Source organism: Antechinus flavipes, chromosome 5 (genome assembly GCF_016432865.1).
Source record: "Antechinus flavipes isolate AdamAnt ecotype Samford, QLD, Australia chromosome 5, AdamAnt_v2, whole genome shotgun sequence".
NCBI lineage: Eukaryota > Metazoa > Chordata > Mammalia > Dasyuromorphia > Dasyuridae > Antechinus > Antechinus flavipes.
Window position 1 is genome coordinate 274585982 of NC_067402.1, and position 21816 is coordinate 274607797.

At 36.5% G+C, this 21816-nt stretch overlaps 1 protein-coding gene across 4 annotated transcripts in view; it reads left to right on the top strand.

Moving 5' to 3' along the window:
* ANO4 (anoctamin 4) overlaps nt 1-21816 on the top strand; it is a 392142-nt gene that overhangs the window by 76112 nt on the left and 294214 nt on the right. The gene's annotated exons all lie outside the window — the stretch shown is intronic.

The following is a 21816-nucleotide window of genomic DNA, read 5'->3' on the forward strand; positions in this document are numbered from 1 at the left end:
GTCCTTTGGCGGGGATGGGAACAGAAGCGCTGTGGCTTTGTCCTTGAAACAGGAGCCATGGAAATATGCTCACAGTTGTAAATTGCAGCAGTGTGCTAGGTGGAGGGGATGTCTGGGGGAGCTGAAAAACAAACGGGAAGGGGGAGAGCTTAAGCCCCTAAAGCTTTAAGGGAGCCTATAAGGACCTCAAGGGACCCATGCACCCTGCATGTGCAGCCATATAGAAAACTATTTCATCCCGTTATATGGGGGACTTGTGCACACGTGTGTCTCATGCTAGTGTTGCTGCCTGTTTATGAAGGACCCAGCCGTATGTGTCCAGGAGACCTACATTGTTTCTCATAGGGTTGCAATTTGGGCAGTAAAAATGCGTAGTGAGATGAGTGAGCCTTGCCTTAACTGGGGGTTGGAGGGGGTGTGTGTTGCTATATGACCTCATTGGTACTTTCTACTTCTAATTTTTAGTTTGTCCTTTTGGGGGGAGGGTGAGATGTTTTCAAGGGGTGGGAAAATAGCCTCTTTGTGTTCATATCATCCTGTTCTAAGTCCCTTTGGTGTTATTTGAATAATCTCGACTTCCTTATAGAAGATACACAGCCCACATAACAACCTTCTCGTTGCAACCCTTTCAACTAAACTCTGAGCCAGGAAGGGTTAAACAAAAGAAGTGATGCTGGCATCTCTAAAGGGAGTAAACACTTTAAAATACAGATGGCTATCCTTTCTGATTACTATCTTATCTCTGCATATATGAAGAGGCTAAACATAAGCTGCATTAAGAGAGCCCCAGGTGGGCTAGCTTCTCACTCTCCCTGTTCTAGTCCCCATTATGTTACTCTAGGAATTATACTGTACCACTTTCCGTCATTCCCAAAGGCTCACTGCAGGGTTATGCTATAGCACTCTAGTTCTGACTACATCACAGGCTGATTGGAGCCCACAGAGAGCAAGAAAATGTGGAGTTCTCATCCTAGGGAGCCTGGGTATTGCAGGAAATGCCATGCAAGGATGAGCGTGTGTTTGCTGCAATACCTGCAAAAGGGATGTGTGCCTAGGATGGAGCTCTTTACTTTGGATTGGGATGGTGTTTTTTCCAGCTTGGATTGGAATCTCATTACCTAATTTGAATTTGTGGGGTAGATTATGTCTCTGTTCTTTTCATTCATTGGAAACTTAAAGTAATTTAACCAGTATTTGTTGGGGGGTTTTATTCTTATGCTTTGTTGAGAAATGTAGAAGCCAGAGAATGCAGTATGATTTTTTTTTCCCTTACCCCTTTTACTCTTCCTGCTGATTGGCAGGTTAGTGCACTAAAGTTGTTGAAACAGTATGTTCGTGTTCGTTCTCTCTCTCTCTCTCTCTCTCTCTCTCTCTCTCTCTCTCTCTCTCTCTCTCTCTCTCTCTCTCTCTAAAAAACTAACTCTCTCTCTCTCCTTTTAAAATGCCTCACTAGCTAGGCAGTTCTCTTAACGCAGTAGTGGAAGACTTGAGGTTGTTTACTTTATGATAACTTACTTTGGATTTCTTCTTTTTTGCACATGAGAGAGCTCTAAGAGTGCTTTTGTATCCATTGGACTGAAAGCTTACTTTTATATAAACATCAAGAATTAATTAGATAATGATTAGTCAATAAGAGAATAGAACTACTAAATGGGTAACAATAGAGTGTATTAGGAGTCCTGATATTGCTGCCTTCCAGTGTTGTTACATAAAGTTGAAATAGGTTTGCATTAACCAGAGAAGCCATTGTGCTATCCACTTTCTGTTGTCTTTATGAAATTATGGTCTGAAGCTCCTGGATGGCCAATCACTATAATAATACGCTGAAAGAAATCTTTCCATGTATGAAAGGAAATCCAGTGTTTATTTAGTGTATAAATAATCAGGGCCATTTGCAATGCTGTAAAGTGAAATATCTCCAATTTCTTTTTCTAGTTGAAAAGGTGGCATGAAGTACCAAACAGTATGGTACATTGGATATACCCACTCAGAGTTAGAGGCTCCTGGTTGTCATCCTACTTGTTATTCTTACTAACCATGTGATCTTAAATTAGTTGGTTATCCTCCCTGGGGTTCAGTATCCTTCTTTGTAAAACTCTTGTTTTAGAATTCTCAGATGAAGGCATTTAAACCCTGAAGGAAAGGATTAACATTAGCCTGGCTGTCAAGAAAATGGGTTCCTCATTTCTTACTGCAGATAATTTCTGATACATAAAGAATAAGGTTCATTTTTAATGTGAAAAAATTAACTGGAGTTGGGGAGTAGATAGGAGAGCTGATCAGCCATACTTTATTAGAGAAACTCATGAAATTATGGGATTATAGATCCAGAGATCTCTCTTTATTTGGCTGTATTTCCTGTTGCAATTGAAGCATCAATCCTGTTACCTACTCAGTGTGGTTTCTATATCTACGTACATGTTTATCTCCTTTCCTATTTAAAGATCATAGAATATTTTACTTTTTCATGTTTGTTTATAAGTCCTTTTACAATGGTACAGAATATGAATGCATACTGACTTCTAGCACCCCAGGGTTAATTTAAAGGATCAACTTCTTCCAGAGGCAGAAAAAGAAGTGATGTGATTTTTAGTGTCTTATACTCCTGTCCCGCTGTGCATGTGCAGGGCTTCCCCTACTTCCTACCCCCTTGCCAGAAAACCCCTTCAGGAATTTCTCAGAATTGGGATCCTGGATCCCAGTCCTCGGCATTTCCTTGTTTCACAGCATGGTGTCATGTGAATTCTTTTGCAGTGGGTATGAAGCTGCATAGAAGACTACTGCAGGAAAAGTGAGTGAAAAAGGGAGAGAGAAAGGTGGCCACTAAAATGAGATCAGAGTTCTGTGGGTGGGATGAAATCATTGCAACATTGTGTGTGTGTGTGTGTGTGTGTGTGTGTGTGTGTGTGTGTATCTGTCGGTCTGTCTGAGTGGGTGTTTTGGGGAGGAGAGGGATGTTCCAAACTCACCTTGGTTCAAATGGTACTCAACTAAGCCTGTCTGGCAGGAATTTAGAGCTCTGTATTTGTCATCTCTGTTGGAAATGACCTTTCTCCAAACTAACTATACTTTCTGGACTGTAGTTTGGCTTAATTGTATACTTCAGACAAAAGCATATAATAATGAGAGGGTAAAGGGGAAAGATCAGTGACTTAGGAGGCAGCTCACCTGAGTTCTTATGCTGCTTCTCATGTACTCCCTGCGTAACTTTGAACAAGTTTCTTCCTCATATGTAAAATGAGGAGTTTGGATTAAGTTTGTCTTAGATCTAGAGCTGGAAGAGACACCAGAGGGCCTCTTGTTTAATTTCTTATTTTGATGAAGAAACCGAGCCTGGTCAGTGATCTCACTGCTTTGTGGTCCACTTTATCCTATGCCTCCTTCCCATGGTCTTTGTCTCTCTAGTTCTTATCCTGGGAAACTGGCCTCCTCCTTGATGAGGTTCTCCATGGCTAGCCTAAAACCAGGCCCACATTCCTGCTCTCCAGCACTATCAATTGCCCTATGCTCAAAACTTATAGTCTTTGTGACTTCTTGGACTCAGGCCTTCTGGTCTCCATCACCCTGTGTATGTTATTTTCCTCTATCAGAATGTAAACTCTTTTAAAGTAGAGATAAACTTGATTTTTGAGTTAATGTCTATAGTGACTAGCACTTAGTAAGCGCTCAGAAGGATTAAATGCTTAGCACAATGTCTGGCAAATAGTAGAGGCATAATAAATGTATTTCCATGCACTCATTCATTATTCATCTTATGATCATATAATAAAATTAACTGACACATAATGCTTTAACATTTCCAAAATGCTTACAACTAAAGCCTCATAAGAAGCTCACAACTTTTTGTGAGCTATGTAAATATAAGCTTTTTCTTTCCCTGGTAACCAATGACAGATTTAGAGAGATGAAGTAGTTTCTGGGTTATTGGGGGAATAAAATGAGATATTATTTGTAAAGCATTTGTGAATCTTAAAGTGCTATACAAATACTTTTATGTGAGTGGCCAGGTGGTGTACAATAGCTATAACACTGACTCTGGAGTCAGAGAGACCTGAAATCAAATGTGGCCTCAGGCACTTAATAAATGTGTATTCTGGGCTTGTTTCTTCATCTGCAAAAGTAGGATAATAATACTAACCTCTTGGGGATGGTAATGAGAATCTGAGGTGATAATATTTATAAATTGCTTTATAAATGATAGCTAATGCTATTATCCTTTTAAGTACTGGAGGTGATATTTGAACCTAGATTTCCAGCAGTCTATCCACTAATGCACATTGCCTCTGAAATCTTCTAAGCTTAAAAACCTCTCTATATGTCTTAATCTGTCTCCTAATTTTCTCTCTCTCACTCACTCTTGCTCTCACTCTCTTAAGTTGTTTTGTAAAAATAAAACTAAACCCTAATTCTTCCATTTTCCTAGCAATTGATATTTTTAAAAAAATTAATTCAGCCATTCACTGAGAGAAACAAGTAGGCCTCCACATCCAAAAATAGCCTGTCATAAACATTGACTTGCTACACTAAAATTGTGTTTGTATTAAAAATAAAGAAAAAAAGTTAGAAACTTTGGCTAAAAACAGCCAGTATAGTTTAGTTTCATCTGATTAATCCAAATTCTTATTATTTTTACAAAATGCTGTCAATGGGAATAATGTTGACAAAATTACGAATTCTTTCCTGGGGAATCAATCTAGTCACCAGTAGAAATATACATTTTAATATGTGAATGACATTGAATAATTTAGTACTTAAGAGTTATTGGTTAGAAACTAGTCCTTCTGTGATTCTTTTCTACTGCGAGGTAATTCAGGCCAGTTCCAATGGTCTTGTGATAAAGAGAGCTATCTGCACCCAGATAGAGGATTGTGGGGACTGAGAGTGGATCACAACATAGTATTTTTTATTTTTTATTGTTTTTGCTTGCTTTTTGTTTTCTTTCTCATTTTTCCCTTTTTTCATCTGATTTTTCTTGTGCAGCATAATAATTGTAGAAATATATGTAGAAGAATTGCAAATGTTTAACATATATTGATTGCTTGAAGTGAAGGAAAGGGGAAGGGGTGGAGGGAAAAATTTTGGAACACAAAGTTTTGTAAGAGTGAATGTCTAAAATTATCTATGCGTATGTTTTGAAAATAAAAAGCTTTAAAAATAAAAAGAAAACAAAAAATAAACAAGCAAAAAAGAAACTAGTCATTCTTAAGACTTTCAGGAAAAATAGTTAAGAAAAATACATAGAAATAAAAATTGCTGGCAAATTAAAATTCCTCTCAAACAGGTAGAAAGATAAATTATTTTACAAAATACAGATATTTTACACATTTTTCTCTTTGTCTATGACTTTGTTTCTGTCTGTCTCTTGTCTTTTTTCTGTTTGTGTCTCTCTGTATCTTTCTTGGGTTTTGAGTTAATGTCTATAGTGACTAGTACTTAGTAAGTACTTGGAAGGATTAAATGCTTAGCACCATGCCTGGCAAATAGTAGAGGCATAATAAATGTCTCTTTCCCTTGCTCTCTCTGCTTTCTTTTCTATTCCTCATAAACATTTCATGTACAGATACACCCTAACACACATATCTATACTCAAGTGTCCAAAAGTCTTAGTGTGGTTTTAAGCTTTAAATTTAAAGATGTACAAAAAGGATATAGAAGCTTTCATGGAAATTCACCACAACATTTCTCTCCTAGCTGCACAAACTTCAAATGCTGAAGCTTTAATCATGTCAAAAGAAGAAGAAATTGCCCTCCATGAATAGAAACATCATCCTGTCCTCCTGCAAGCTTTCTTGTCACCCAAACTCTTTTCCATACTTGATTATCAGCACCAGAAATAGGGTGACAGTTCTGCATTCTAATCAGTGACATCCAGTAGGAGACTATACTGGACTATCCAAATACACCTAGGCAATTTGCAGACCAAAGGGATCTTCCATTTGAAGTTGATGAAATTCAGCATTTATTAAGTACCTCCTGAGTATGCAAAGCCCTGAATGATATGCTGGGGATACAGAGACCAAAATGAAATAGTGTTTGCCCTCAAGTTGAGTGATTAAATTCTACTTTGGGGAAATACAGAATGTTTACAAAATGTTGTGGTAGTTAAGTAGTTTTTCAGTCACACCCAACCTTTATTTTGGGCTTTTCTTGGCAAAGAAACTGAAGTGGTGTTCCATTTCCTTCTCCAGATCCAGGTAAACAGGCCTAAGTGGTTAGCTCACAGCTAGTAAGTGTTTGAGAATGAATTTTAACTTCAGAAGATAAATCTTCCTGATTCCAAGCCCATGGCTCTATAAGTACCTGAAAATTGTATGTACCACGTTACAAAGTAAAAGGGAGAGGGAGAGGGGGGGAAAAAAGAGGAAAGGGGAAAGAGAGGAAAAGAACAATCATTTAATAAGTTTGTATGAAGAACATATTTTTGTGTCAGATACTTTCTAGACCCTAAGGATATAAGAGCAAAAACAAATCAGTTTCAGTCCATAAGGAATTTATATTCTCTCAGGAGAGACGATATGCCCATACTGTCAGAATATATATCATTAAGAGGAGGTGTAGTTATGAGTGGGGGAGATCAGAAGAGACATTGTATAGAAGGTGATGCTTAACTTGAACTTTGAAGGCAATTTAGGGCCTCCAAGAGATAGAAGTGGGCAGGGGATGCATTCCAGTCATGGAAAAGTGTCTGTACAAAAAATATCTTGATGAGAATGGGAATGTCTTGTATGGAGAAGACCTAGAAGAATAGGACAGAGAAAGGAGATAAAGACAAGGGAATGACATAACATAAGGTTTGATTGGAACAGGATGCAATGTAAAGGCTATTTTTTGGATTTGATTTCTAAGAGCCTGGGTTCAGTCTTGGCTCTGCTAATTACTACTTGGGCAAGTTACTTTTTATCCCTTCTCTGTAAATCCTATTGTTGGAGTAGGATTAGATGGAGTTTCTTGGATTCTAAATCTATTCTTCTGTGGGATTAAAAAAATTTTTTTCTCCTTAATTAACCGAACAGAACTGATTTTTCCTCATTTATTTCATTCAGGCTGTTAGTTATTTTTTTCTCCAGTATTCTTTTTAACTAGTCTTTGGTTCAACCATGGTACTGTACTCTTGTGAAGGTTTTTTTGTCCAACTTTTCCCATAGTAAACAGGGTAATGTCAGCTTCCCACACAAGCCTTATGGAATAGTATGCCTTTAGGAGGTTTTGAAAACCACTTATGGCCTCAGCCGTGGGACTGTTTTGAAAAGAATTTTACATATAGTTTTGCCCATAGGATGGGAGCTTGTAAACTGGGCAAGCTGCCACACAGGTGGTTCACAAGACTGAATTTCTTCACTGATCCTCTCTCCTGGTTTCTGTTAGAATGACATCCACAGGAACACATTCTCAGGTAAACCCACACACTCAGTAGCCCGATCTCCTACTCAGACTGTCATTAAAGCATGTATTGCAAGGTTTGCCTCCTGGGGGCAACAGGGAGAGCTGACAGAATATTGGAAAGGAACCAAGCCACAGCCCTGTAGTGATGGAGCAAAGAAGAGGAAAATGTATCTTCAGAGGCAATATCTGGCATTCGAGAATCACATGGTGTTTTCAGGGTCACTTATTGCTAAGAAAGTCTAATAACATCTTAATAATAAATTTTTCAGGTATTTTGGAACCTTTAATTAGGTTTCTTACTTTGACCCCATCATCTTCAGATAATGTAGACAGATTGTGAACAAATGGAAACTACTTATTTAAATATTTCTTGATGATCTCCTGGTGGGTGCCCCCAGTGAATATCTGAAAAAAAAAAGACAGAACTTCTAGAGTCTAGCATAGATAGCAGTGCTGCATTCAAATAATTTCTAATTAATCATGCATTAATTTCCTTATTTGTTCAAATGACATGGTTGAGAGAGAGAAAGAGAGATATGCAGAGAGACCCAGAAAGAGAGAGAGAGGGAAGCATAGAAATCGAGAAAGAGAGGAGAAAAGGAGAGGAAGAGAGAGAGGGAGAGGGAGAAGGGAGAAAAGGAAATGGAGAGAGAAAAAAGAAAGGGAAGGAGAGGAAGAGGAAGGAGGGAGGAAGAGATCAATGTGGGAAGAGTTTTGAGGCAAGCAGAGCAGCTAAAAGCCTGTTGCACTAGTTAAGATGCAAAGTAATGAAGGACTCTGTATCAAGGTGGTAATTTTATATAGAGAGGGAGGGCCTATATGAGAAATGTTGTGGTGGTTGAAATGACAAGGGTTGGCAATAGATTGCATAAGTAGAATAGGTATGAAAGAGGAGTCCAGGATAACACCAAAGTCATAAGCATAGGTGACTGAAAATGTTGGGGTCCCTGACAGTAACAGAGAAGTTAGGGGTTTGAAGGAGAAAAATAATGGAGTTGTTTTGGGCACACTGAATTTGATCTGATGATGTCAAAGAGGAGTTGGTGCTATGAGAGCTTAGGAGAGAGGTTAGGGTTGGATTTATAGAACTGGACATCACCATCTAGAGAAGATAATGAACCTCATGGATCTGATGAAATAACCAAATAAGACAGTAGAGAGAAAGAAGAGAAGAAAGTCCAGCATCATAGATTGATCATGTAGTCTAACTGCCCCCCCCTTTATATATGAAAAAACTAAGGCTCTTACAAATTAAGGAATTTACCTAACGTCTTAAAAAAAAGATGGCAGAGTTGGGATGTGAACTCGGGTTTCATGATTCCAAGTTGAGTACTCCTTCCGTTGATTCATGTGATATTTTCGAGTCTGATCTAGTAGAGAGCCAAAAACTGGAGTCAAATTCTGACTCCAGCACTTAATGACTGGATAAACCTGACAATGAATTAGCTCTTCAGTGACTCACAGCAACTTTTTCAAAGCAGATGCCAGTCTGCAATAACAAAGTGAATTTCCTCACCAGGATCTTCCTACATCAATGAAATCACAGATAGCATCTTCCACTTTCCCAGCCTCTCCCTCCAAAGTGCCTGATACTATGTTAGACACTGTTGATATAAAGACAAAAAGAAAACAATCCCTTCAAGGAAATGCTATTGGGGGAAATGACACATATATAAATATTTTTCTTGGAGGCTTTGGATGTAGGAGCTTTGATTTTATCTTCTTCTGAGTGTGTTTTTGATCTTCCTTGTCATCAGAGTAACTTTCTATGGCCAGACACTTTTTCTGTTGTCTGCTCTAGAAATCACCAGTACTGATGCTGATTTAGAGGTCCCTAGACTCACTGCACTAGGGGCTAGGGATGGGGCTGCACTGGTGGCAGCCTGCACAGGATTATATGCTGGACTTCTACCCTGAAATCACATATCTTTTTGGCTGACCTTCCAAGTCATCTTCATCTGGAAAATGTTCTACTATGTCTTTTGGGGTGTTCTGGGGCTCTAAAATTTGGTTAGATTCATCATTTGAGGGAATTTGGAGTGATTTGGGGGAGAGGTTTGATAAGTTTCTGTCTTTATTCCACCATCTTGGCTTGCCTCCAACACACATATAAAATACAAAGCAATTTCTTTTTTTTTAAAATCACTAATTTTCCTTATTTTATATAAATGTAATATCACATAGCAAAGTCACCCAGAAGTCAGTGGGATAAATGTTATTTGTGTCTAGGCTTCTAGAATCCCAGCAAGTAGAAGGGGAATAAATGAATCCCATTGCTTAACAAGAGACCATTTTAATGGGTAAATAGTTTGGTCCTTTGAGAAATTTCTAGGGCCAAACAGAATTTCAGATTCTGTGACCATTAGAGATCATATGTTTTGACACTTCTTTTCCCTTCTCACCTCCCTCTATACCCATATTGCCATTCTAGACAATGAAAGAAATCTGAGGGACATCAAATTGAAGTCAATACTTTTGGATAAATAAAAGCATCTATTGAAATTAGACCTCCTGGAACCTTTTCTGATCTCCTAATTTTCAATATTCTCACCTTCCTCAGAGCATTTTATACTCATTTACTTGTTTGCATGTTATAAGCCCCTCCACAAAGTCTTCTTGAGGGCAGAGTCTATTTGTCTTTATATCACCAATGTTTGGCACTTTCTTGCACATTGTAGGCACTTAATACATCCACACTGGCTATGTAACCCTGGGAAAACAACCTCCCAGAGCCCCCAAATAACTTTAGGCCACAGGACAGGTAAATGCTTCTACCTGCATTGATGGAGAAGGTTTCCACACTGGAAACTTACTGTGTCAGTGAATTCACAGGTCCAGTTGAGAAAGGTTTTCAAAGCCAGAATGCTGATAATGAATTGAAGAAAGGAGAGATGAAAAGTTGGCCAGGGAATATACCACTGGACAATCTTTCAATTGTCCAAGTGAGAGATAATGAGGACATGAGCTAGGATAGTTGTCAGCATGACTGAAGAAAAAGATGAAAGATGTAGATGTAGAAAGTTTGGGTAACTGATTCTATTTGGGAGATGGTAGAAGAGAGTAAATAATAATGGATGATTCCAAGGTTAAGAATCTGGGTAAATGGAAGCATGGTGACAGTTGAGAGTTCCATAACTTAGTAGAAAAGCCTGGATTAGAACTCAGATCTTTTAAGCATTTATCTTTAAGATCTTATAGTTTTGTACAGAGGGGGTAACTCTGTACCCCCTCCCCCCAGCCATTCTTATTTTAAGCCATTGACTTCATTTGAGACCATCAGTGAGACAAAGACTGCTTCTTCCAATCTTCCTTCCTTGCAGGTCAGGAGAGTGCTCTTCAGAAATGGTGCTGCAACACTAGAGGGTGTGGATTGGGGGAGAGTCATTTCTACCTGGGACCTTAAATTAATTTTTGACTAGAATAGTGCCTGCTGAGCAGATGGTCTTTCCAAAAAAAAATGACTGCGAACACATTAGCAACTCTTCCTTAGTTCAGAGAACCTAATTATTCAAAGCAGTATGACTCCAGGAATGACATGTATATGACTCAAGGGACCAGGCACAACCATGATGGAACCCAGCAGTGGGTCTTTGCACTGAGCTTTGAGACTTCTGGGGCATCTAGAGAGTTGAGGCAAAAATGAAATTATTAGAGGGTGCCATGTCATACAGAAGTCTGTTTGTTATCTTGGGAAGTTGGATAGTAAGTATTGTATTTTGAAAAAAGAAAATTAATTTGGGACGTCCCTTTGGATAATTCTTATCACTAATAATAAGAATAGTCATGAGAATAATGTAAACATTTATTGATTGAAATGTAAACTCATACATCATTTGTTATTCTTAGAGGTGTGTAAAAACTAGGTGTACTAGTTTTAGTAAGAAAACTGAGGCTCAGAGAGATTAGGTGACTTATCCAGGATCATATAGCTCTAAGTACTAGGTGAATATTACCCCTATCTTTTCATCATTGCAGATTAAATATTGTATCCACTACATCATGCTGCCTCTAAAGAGTTGAAAGAAGGGAAGATCGTTCCAAATTGGAGGATCCAGGAGAGCTTCCCAAAGGAGCTAATTGGAGTTGAAAGCTCTTGTAGTAGGGGAGAAAGAAGTTGTATAATACAACTTTAATTGAGAATGGAATGTAGGAGAGCTGCAAAGTATCATGAGAAGTAGTAACAGGAAATCATTAGTTCTAAGTAGAGTACACCCTGTACTGTCTTACCTAAACTTTGTATTTTTGCGAAGACCCCTACAACATGAACTTGTAGTGGACTTGGAAAGCTCAAGTGTGAGTTCATTATCCCTCTGTCCTTGGTAACTTAGCCTGAATGCAAGGTGCAGATGAAATACCTTTCCAGAGTATGCTTTACTCTTCAAAAATTGAGAAACTTTATAGAAATAAATTCAGAAGCAGCCTAAATTAGGCCAGTCTGAAAAGGAGAGATCACCAAAATTCCCATTGTGAGCTTAGACTATAAGCATGATGGGAAGAGCACACTGGCTTTGGAGTCAAAGAAGAGGCTCAAAGTCTCATTTCTCCCTTTTACTTTTTATGAGGTCACCTAATGCAGGTCACTTCAATTCTCCCATCAGTAAAATGAGGGGATTAGACTAGATGGCCACTAAGGTCCCTCTTAACTCCAGATCTATTATCCTTCCCTCAAAGGCCTTTAGGGGGTTATGCTAATAAGTAGCTCATATTTATCCTTCTTTGGCAATTAACCTCAAGACATTTAGTAGAAATCCAATTATTTTATAAATTTCTGGGATATAAATAAATTAATTTTATGTAGATGAGAGAATTGTTCAGAAAATCAATTCCATGAAGCCATAATGAACCCCATTCGTACATTTCTGGATGACCTAGCATCTACTTTTTAAAAATTCCTGAACATGAAAAGGTTGAGGGTAAAAGAACAAACAAACAAAAAACATGCCTGAGGGACATGAAACCATTTTTCTGGTTGTTTGTTTAAAAAAAATCTTAATGATATGTCCCAACTAAATTATAAACTTATAGAGTTTTTGAGCTGTAAAGAGTTCTTAGAAGTCAACTATTTGTCCAGACTCTTTATTTTATAATGAGAGAACGCTAGTCCAGAAAGAGGAAGTGACCCACAATGAGAATTAATATCAGAAGAGAGAGAAAAAAACTGCAGAAATCTATTTTCTCCTCCAACCAAATTACCTTGTACTTACATTTTATATTTATTTACATGTTTGCAGGATGTTTGCTTGTAATAGAATATGAAGTACTTTATTTAGAATTCATTGGTTTAGTAAATGATTGTTGATTGAATGAATTCAGGAAGAAAAATAGCTCAGGTTATGAGAGGGATAAAAGGCCTTAAGCAAGAAGCATTTAAGGGTTAAGATATAGTTAGTCTTCAGGTTTGTTTACCATCAAATTGAATCAGTAGATATTTGAATCCACGTCTTTTGAAGTCTACCAGGGTTTTTAATCCACCATGCTGCTTCATATGACAAGAGTTCTGCTATTTATATCCATTGATTCTCTGAAAGTTTTTATGAATTCATGAATTCTTTTCAATGATTTTCTGATTTATCAATCACAATAGCATATATGTACACATAAAATTACTTTCAAAAAGAAAATAATAATTTGATATTTTTTCTATTTTTAGAAGCTATGCTTGACTACTTATGGACTTATATATTTAATGACTTCTTGTAAAAAAAATTTAGGCTTTCTGAAGCTCTGGTTAGGAACCAACTTTTGAACAAAAAGTATTCTGCTATGTACAGGTGCACATAAAGGTGAATAATACGTAGTGCTTGCCGTCAAAGAGCTCACAGTTTAATTAGGGATAAAAGTTGGACATCAATTATAATCATGCAAAGAAGAACTTAAATACATGAGAGAAATTTGACAAAATGTTATGAGAGAAAAAAGAAAATAGCCATTTCTTACCCTGTTAAATTGTATCAAGATAGATCTTGAAATGAGGATTTTTCAGCAGAAACTAGGTTTCAAAAGTTGTGCTGGACTAGGGATAAGAGCTTTATATCAGGCATGAAGCATAAGCAAAAAAAGCGAGATTAGTACAATTTTTTGTTATGTAATATTTATATATTTATGCTATTTCATCAACTAGGTTGCAAGTTCACTGAGGAAAGTGTCCTACACAGCACCTCTCATAGCAGCTTATATAAAATAGATGACCAGTAAATATTTGCTGATTATTGATTTATTTTTGAAAGCTTTTGAGTCACTTCTTTTGGATGCTACTTCCACCATTTCTGCACATAACTGTTAGTTGTAGTGGGGGAAATTTATGTATTTGGAGTAAAAAAAATCTAGATTCAGATCCTAACTCTTGGACTTACTGCTTTTATGATTTTGGATGAGTTACTCTAGCACTTAGTACCTCCATTTAGTCATCTGTAAATGGAGGAACTGGGCAAGTTTTATTTTTTATTACTATTTTTAATTTTAATTTAATTTAATTTTATTATTAATCTCTATGAATTTAGTGATTCTATGAAATTCTATGATTCAATGAAAATGACTGAATTAATGAGCCTAATAACAGTTCATTTTTTTAAGGAGAAACTAAATTTTTCTTCATATCTAGACTGAGGATGAGCTTAACAACAACAATTAAAATATTAAAAACTCATTAATTAAGAAAATGGGGAAGTGTGCTCATGATAACTTGGTAGCTGATCAAATGTGAGAGATGATGGATAAGAAATATTTGAAGACAAATAATTGCAAGACAAATTTGTAGTTTATGACAGAAGTTTCAGAATTTATACAAGGCTCAAGGAAGGAAAGATCACTTTCTGCTCTTGTGAAAATGGATAACTTCAATAAGGATTATAATTTTGAACCCAATCTTGGGATTTGAACAAGTGCAGATTAGTGGTAAAGTCATGCCAGGCATAGGAAATGATTTAAACAAAGACATGGAAGTAGGACTAAGGAAGGTGACTGCTCAAAAAATAGGTATGCGGGAAACAGATGATATTTATATGAATGTTTATTGAAAATAATAGCCAACAGGAATGTATTCCTTTGATTTTTTACTACAGCCATTTGTGCATGTCCTAACTCCTTTAAACTATCTCTTGAAAGCAGTGGCCATAACATTTACTGTTGTATATCCTTCAGTACCAAGGACAGTGATTTCTCTACAGTAGTCCTCAAAGTTTTGATGGGTAGATAAATTCATTGAATAGTTCAATGCTAGTTTGTTGTTGTTGTTGTTGTTTTCTATATTACTTTTAATGGTCTTTCTTTTCCTTCCTAATTTATTTCCATGATACAATGATTCTTAGAAGAATCCTTTTTTAGCCTCGCTCTTCCTCTTCTTTTCTTTTCACATTTACTCCCTCAGGAGGTTATTCCTTTTAAGTTTTCCTAGGCCATTTACATTCTCTTATCCTTTAAATGTGAAGGTAAAAATGTCCTGACTGTTATTTGTGAGTGTAACTTAGGATATAGCCAGCAGTTCCTTTCATTTTCTCTCTCCACCACCTACTCTCATTTCCCTTCTTTCCCACCTCATGTTTTGTCCTTTTATTGGTGTCAGTATTTCAGTCTTTGTTTTCAACAACCATGACTGTGATGGCCTCTTAAATTCAAAATCTGCTTAAAGATATCTGTCAGAAAGGGTCACCCCCTTCCTGATTGTCACCAACTAAGATCATCTACCTATTGTTATGATTTGCCAAAGGTCCACTGCTCTGCACTGTTGTTCGAAATTGTACTTCAGAGTACCAATGAAGTAGTTTTTTCTATTTACTGTGTTTTCCATTGCCCCACTTTAATTCACTGTGAAATAATATGCTTATTTAAATCTTTTTCCATGCTCAACCCCTTTTTCTGGGTCCAGTAACATATCTTTGCCTGTAAGGCATTTCCATACCTATATTTCAGTGCTAGCTGACACCCAACAGAGCAAGGCAGAAATATTTATCCTTGTCTTAAAACCCTCCCCATTGAATGCCTCTTTAATAATGGTTTCCATTTGTTTTTAATTGCATCTTTGTTTCCCTGAGTGTTTTCTATATACATGATTCATTTTTCTTTTCACAACAATGCCATGAGATATGTAGGGAATCTTTTTTTGTCCCAAACTCCTCTTTCTCCCAGTGCCTCGAATTCAGTTCCTTTCCCTCCCGTCATTAGATTTATAATGGTAGACTCACCAGTACCAAATCTCTGTTTATTCTCTCTCTCAAATCAGTTGCAAAGTCTTCCACAATGCTATCTCACATCTGTCTCCTGCTCATTCAAATGACCCCCATCTTGATGATCTCATTAACTTTCACTTACGAGACTCAACCAACCTTTCAATTATATTCCCTGACACCCGTATTTGCATTCTTCAATATATCTTTCATGTAATTAGTAAATTATAGATCCAGGACCCAAACTCAGTTATTCAGACTTCTGGTTATTATTTTTCATACTGTTTTTCATGTCAACTTTTTGTGCTTATCTACTTCTCCTCATTTAGTGTCATAGATTCATATAATTCTAGAGCTGGAGAGATCTTTAGGAACTATCTAACTTATTCTCTGCCACCCTTATCCCAAATCCCCATTGTAGCATATTCAAAAAAGGTTATCTGCTTTTTGATCTGAAGACTTCCAAGGAGGAAAAATCTGCCTCTCCTCTTAATCTTCTCCTCTACATTGGTGTAGCTCTCATTGTTAGGAAGATTTTTCTATAATCATCAGACCTCTTTATAGTTTTCATCCCGTGTTCCTGATTATGGCCTGTGGGACCAAATAGGAGAACTCAGTCCCTCTTTTGCATGGCAGCTCCTCAGATACTTAAAAACACCATTTGTTTCCCTCCTCAGTCTTCTCTTTCTTGTGTCCCACCTACCTTATTAGCTATGCAATTCTCAGCAATATTCTAGCTTTCTAATCTAGATTCCTTACAGTTGGCCATTTGGAGTCAGAACCCATCAAACACCCGGTATTCAATAAAGGATCCCTAGTTTAATAGCAACCATGACTAATCGTATGAGGAACACACTCAGGGATCACACATTTTGGTTCCCCCAGTTCTCACAATATTTATTTGCTTTATTTCATTGGACATAAAATCATTGCAGATTTTCAGAAGCAACAGCTTCTTGTTACTCAGAAATTATTTGCTGAAATAGTTGTTAAGCTTTTAAGAAGTTATTCTGAGAAAATAACTATATCCCTGCTTGATGGGTTTAAAGTTATGATGACATTTTAGATTGCATTGTTGGTACAATAAAGTCCCTGTTCTGAATTATTATACAGTGTGTAAATGGCAAATAATTTTATCTGCTAGTAGACAGAGATATTCTTTGAGTATTGAATTGAATGCCTCACAGAATGAAGCCATGACCAAAGTATAATGCTGGCCATTGTAGTGAGAAGTAATAAGTTAATGTCTTTTGGAAAATTAATGATTTTTCGGGATTGTTATGACCCAAATGCAGACCTGTGTCTTTTGCAGATCAGCAGATGGGACTGAGGCAAGCACAGAGAAAAGCTTAATTCACAGTTTAAAATGTAAGGGAACTTCAAAACAAAACAAAACAAAAAGCCCACACACTACCCTACTTAATTGAGCTAAAAAAAATAATGAGTAAACAGTGATCTTCTCAAATTTCAAAACTCAATGTAATTTCATTATCTTTTTTCTCATCTTCAACTTGCAAGATTTTAAAATGGATTTAAGTGGCTTTTAACTCACTAAGAATGACTTTTCAATTTTACTTTGTTTAAGGCCTAACATAAAGGTTTCTTTGCTGTTAGGCACTTTCTATTTCTCATTTTACATATGGACCAAGCCATTTGCTCATGGATTCTGACATATTTAATAATGGATTTATTAAAGACATGAATGGCATTGGTGTATAGTGGGAAAAGTGCTGCTCTGGAGTCTGAGGACAAGAATTAAAATCTTGCCTTTGATACTTAAAAGACCACTTAACATACATGAGTTTGTCAACTTCCTCATCTGTAAAATGAGAGGCTTAGACTGTTGATCCCTGAGGTCCATTATATACATAATGTTTCTCTTTATCTAGAACTATATAACTAACTATATAGTTCCTATATTAAGGTAAATAGAACAATTAGAAGTGAATTTAAGATTAAAAGCTAGGTAATTAGATAAATCATGGTGCTCTCACTAGAGATAGAATTATATATGCTCTGAAAGATGGGAGGGAGATTAAACTTAAGTAGGTTGAACTGTTGATGGCACATTCAGATGGAAAGATTTACCAAGTGGTTGATGGAAAAGGCCTAGAATTAAAGAGAAATTAAGGCTGGACATGAAGATCTGGAAATAATATGCATGGAATTGAAAATTGAACCCATTGGAGTAGACAGAATTACCAGGGGGAGAGAACAGAGAAAGAAGGAAAGAGTCTTCAGGACAGAACCCACACTCAGGGCCTGAGATTAATGATGATCTACCAAAGGAAAATGAGGAATAGTCTTTCTTTCTTCTCTCTCTTTTTCTCCTTTAGTAGATTCATTCTTTCCTGTGGTTCTATCAACTGCCTATATCTAGATGACTTACATATCTTTATTTATAATTCTGCTCTATAAATGTATCCCTGGCTCCTTAAACTCAATACAGTTTAACACTTAAGTTCATTGTATTTCTAACTAGATCTGTCTCTTCTTTGAATTTTATCAGTTTCTAAACTTTATGAAGACAAGGACTGTTTAACTTTCATAAAAAAAAAGACATGAGTAGCATTGGGGTATAGTGGAAAGGGTGCTGCTCTGGTGTGCGAGGACAAAACTTCAAATCCTGCCTTTGGTATTTACAAGACCACTTAACATACTAGCACTAAGTAGAGGGTCCAGTTCATTTGTTGTTTTTGTTAAATCATTTCAATCATATCTGACTCTTCATGACTCTATTTGGGTTTTTCTTGGTAAATATACTGGAATGGTTTGCCATTTTCTTTTCCAACTTATTTTACAGATGAGGAAACTGAAGCAAAAAGGGTTAACTGACTTACCCAGGGTCACCCTAAGAGACTGGATTTGAACTCAGGTCTTCCTGACTCCTTCCAGGCCTAGTACTCTGTTCACTAAATCACCTAGCTGGCACATAGTTGGTTAGTTGGTAAGTTGATTGGTAGGTTGATTGGTTGTTTGGTGTCCTTTGTTCTCAAAAAGGACTAAAATGACATTACTATGTTAGAGTCAAGTTATAGCATGTCCAACTATGGTTGATCAGACCAACACAAGCTCAGAGTGCTCTGCCACAGGTCAGACATAAATTCATATGAGCATTTGGAGTGGCTTCTCTGAATTTGCACATCTCATGTTTCTTCTGGGCTAATTCAATTCTGCTTTGCTCATACAGCACAGCTCCTTCTCTGAGGAGGGCATTTATTAAATGTTTGTTGATTGACTTACCCATTTCAGTTGAACCTCTTTTCAATAAACATTTATCAATGGTCTTTTCTGTGCAGAACACATTACTAGGTGATAGAGAACTACAAAGTGAAAATCTTCCACTTGCAAAAAAAATCTAGTCACATACTTCTATTCAAAAACTTTCAGTGGCTGTGGTCCCAAAGAAGAGATATAAGAAGAGGCCTTTTTTTTTCTCTTTACAAAGGTGGGGGAATAGGGATGTGGAGTACTTTATATAATGCCAGACTTTTTTTGATAGGGTTAAATAGTGTTCTTGTTCTTTTTTTTTAATTATTTTATTATTTTTTTGTTTCTATTTTGTTCCCCTTTAGGAGATAAAGAGAAAAGGGGTATGTTTACAAATGAAGCTAGTGTAATACCCTCTCTGGGACTCCATCTCCAACTGGGCACTTACAAACTCAGATTGAGGTTCTTAGAGAGTATCTGATTGCTCCTACCCTGAGGGATAGTTATAAAGCTGTGGGACTGCAACTTCTAGAATCATTCCATAGGAGCCCCTACTCATATACTTCTTATTGATTATCCACAAGTAGACTCAATTAGATTTTAATAAAAGTATTTGCAGAAAAAACAAGGACAACTAGTGTAAAGCCTGGAATTAACTCTACCCCAAATCCAGATACAGTTCATGGGAAAAGTGAGAACTAACTTAAAATATATTGGTAGTGAAGCACATATATAGAGAACACACAAAGCAAAGGGTTGTCTTCTACTGGCCCTCGAAACCCTTTTGCCTCTTGTAGAGTCCCATGGAGGTACCCCTCAGGTATATCTCTGCTGGGCTCCTGGAATAGGTGCTTTTCTCTAGTCTACAGCCAATACTTCTCTTCATGAAGGATCACAATCATTAAACATGCTGCAATTCTTTACTGGCTCTTTCTGTAGCTGTCTATAACTCTATTTGTAGCTAATTCACTACTCTTCCCCTGGTGACCCTTGCTATGGGTGCCACTCATGTCCATCCACCAGTGGGAGCTATGATGGGACATCTGGATCTTCTGAACTCACCAGTTTGTAAGATATTTGTGTCTGAGAATATTTGGGGAAGAATTAACATTTAAAAGGGGAGGTAACCATGTATCATAGATGTCATGGCCAGGCAGAAGTCAAGAATGCTGTTTTTCTCCCACCTGATTCCTGAATTAGCTCTAAGTATTCCTGCCTCATCAAAGAGAGAGCAATAAATGGGTATGTCACTCTTTATTTATGCTCATTCAATTCTGTATCTTACCCCTTTAATCAACAATTCTTATGGCTCAGAATCCAATTAAAAGGCTTTTCATCACCACATGAAAGCAGCCTCTATGTCATCCACATGGTCACTTGTACTAAAACCTGCAGAGAATATTTACATATCTTTTAAGCCCAATCGACCAGTGCTGCAACAACAGTTTTTAAAACTCTGAAAAATATGATGCAGTAGATATTTCCTTGAAGTGGCAGTTTTCTTGGAAGCAGAAGAATGAAAATAGGTGCCCAGTTAGTTTCCCCTTTGGCCTTATTATTCTTGAGTTCTTTAGAAATGTTATTTTTTCAATGAATATTTTAATTTGACATTTAGTTCTCAAAGAGCACCTTAGAAATCACATAAAAAAGATAATGCCAATATAAAGGTTCATGCCCTTAATAAACATTTTGGTTTTCTAGTTAGGGAATAGATTCTAGCCTGGAAAATAGCAAATACATTAATTCGGTGGTGGATGCTTTTCCTGAAGACATGAATTTTCCTAATGGGATCATCTTTTTAACTTGATTTGAAAGATCTCTACAGAGTATTAAAATATTAAAGTTAATGCTTGAGTGCTTCAAAAAGCTATGACTGTGTATATGAATACTCCTTCATGAAAATAGATCTTACTTGGGTCTTGGCAGATAGGCCTTCAACAATTACTGTTGTAAAATTTGGGGGCAAAACTTGTGATGTCTCTCTAAACTTCACTGAGCTGATCTTTGGTAACAGTTATCTCTGGACACAGATTCCCAGAATCCCAGAGGTGGAAAGGAGTTCAGGATCCATTTAATCTGACCTGCACATTAGAAGAATCGTTTCTACAACATACTTAATAAATGGTTATCCAGCTTTCAAAAGCCCTAAACAGAATAGCATGTTTTGATAAAGTTAAAAACCCTTGTTTTTAGGAAAAGAACTCACCTAATGACAAAAACTATAAGGAAAACTGGACAGTATTCAGGCAGAAATAGGCTTATACCAATACCTCACACCATAAACCAAGAAAAAGCATAGCATTTTTTTTTCTTGAAATAGAATTTTGGATTCTCCCTTGATGTTCTTCTGGACACATAACAATATTTGTTTTGTATTATTTTATTCTTCTTACTCTTTTTCTATTTTCCTCTTATATTGTATTCAGTTTTAAATGAATAAATATTTTTAAAAGGTACAAAAAAACCCTCTCTTTTGTGTGAAGAAATTTTTCCCAATATAGTTCTTCCTTCTCTCTTCTCCCCAAAATCACTACCTCTTTCTCTCCTCACTTTTCTTTTTTTTTAAATTAAAGCTTTTTTATTTTCAAAACATATGATTGCTTAATTTTTCATTGCTGATCCTTACAGGGTTGGGTAATTGTTGTTCCAAATTTTTCCTTCCTCCCCATCCCCTCCCCTAGATAAGCTGTAGCATTTTTTAAAGACAAAAAAAGATGATATCTATGAATAAGAAAATTACTAATAAACAGAAAATAGAGAGGAAAACGCAAGATAAACTGGACATTTTTGATTACGTGTAAAATTTAAAAGTTAGTGAAACAAATCTAAAAGTTAAAATTACAAGAAAAACATAAATGGAAAAACAGGAAATCAAAATTTCCTTTGATATATCTAAGATATATAAATAACTAATTCAGATTTATAAAATGAAAAGCTATTCCCTTATGAATAAATGGTCAGTGAATTGAATAGGTATTTTCCAAAAGAAGAAATTCAATCTATCACCAGTCATATGAAAAATACCCTGCCATTAATACTTAGAGAAACCAAATTAAGACAA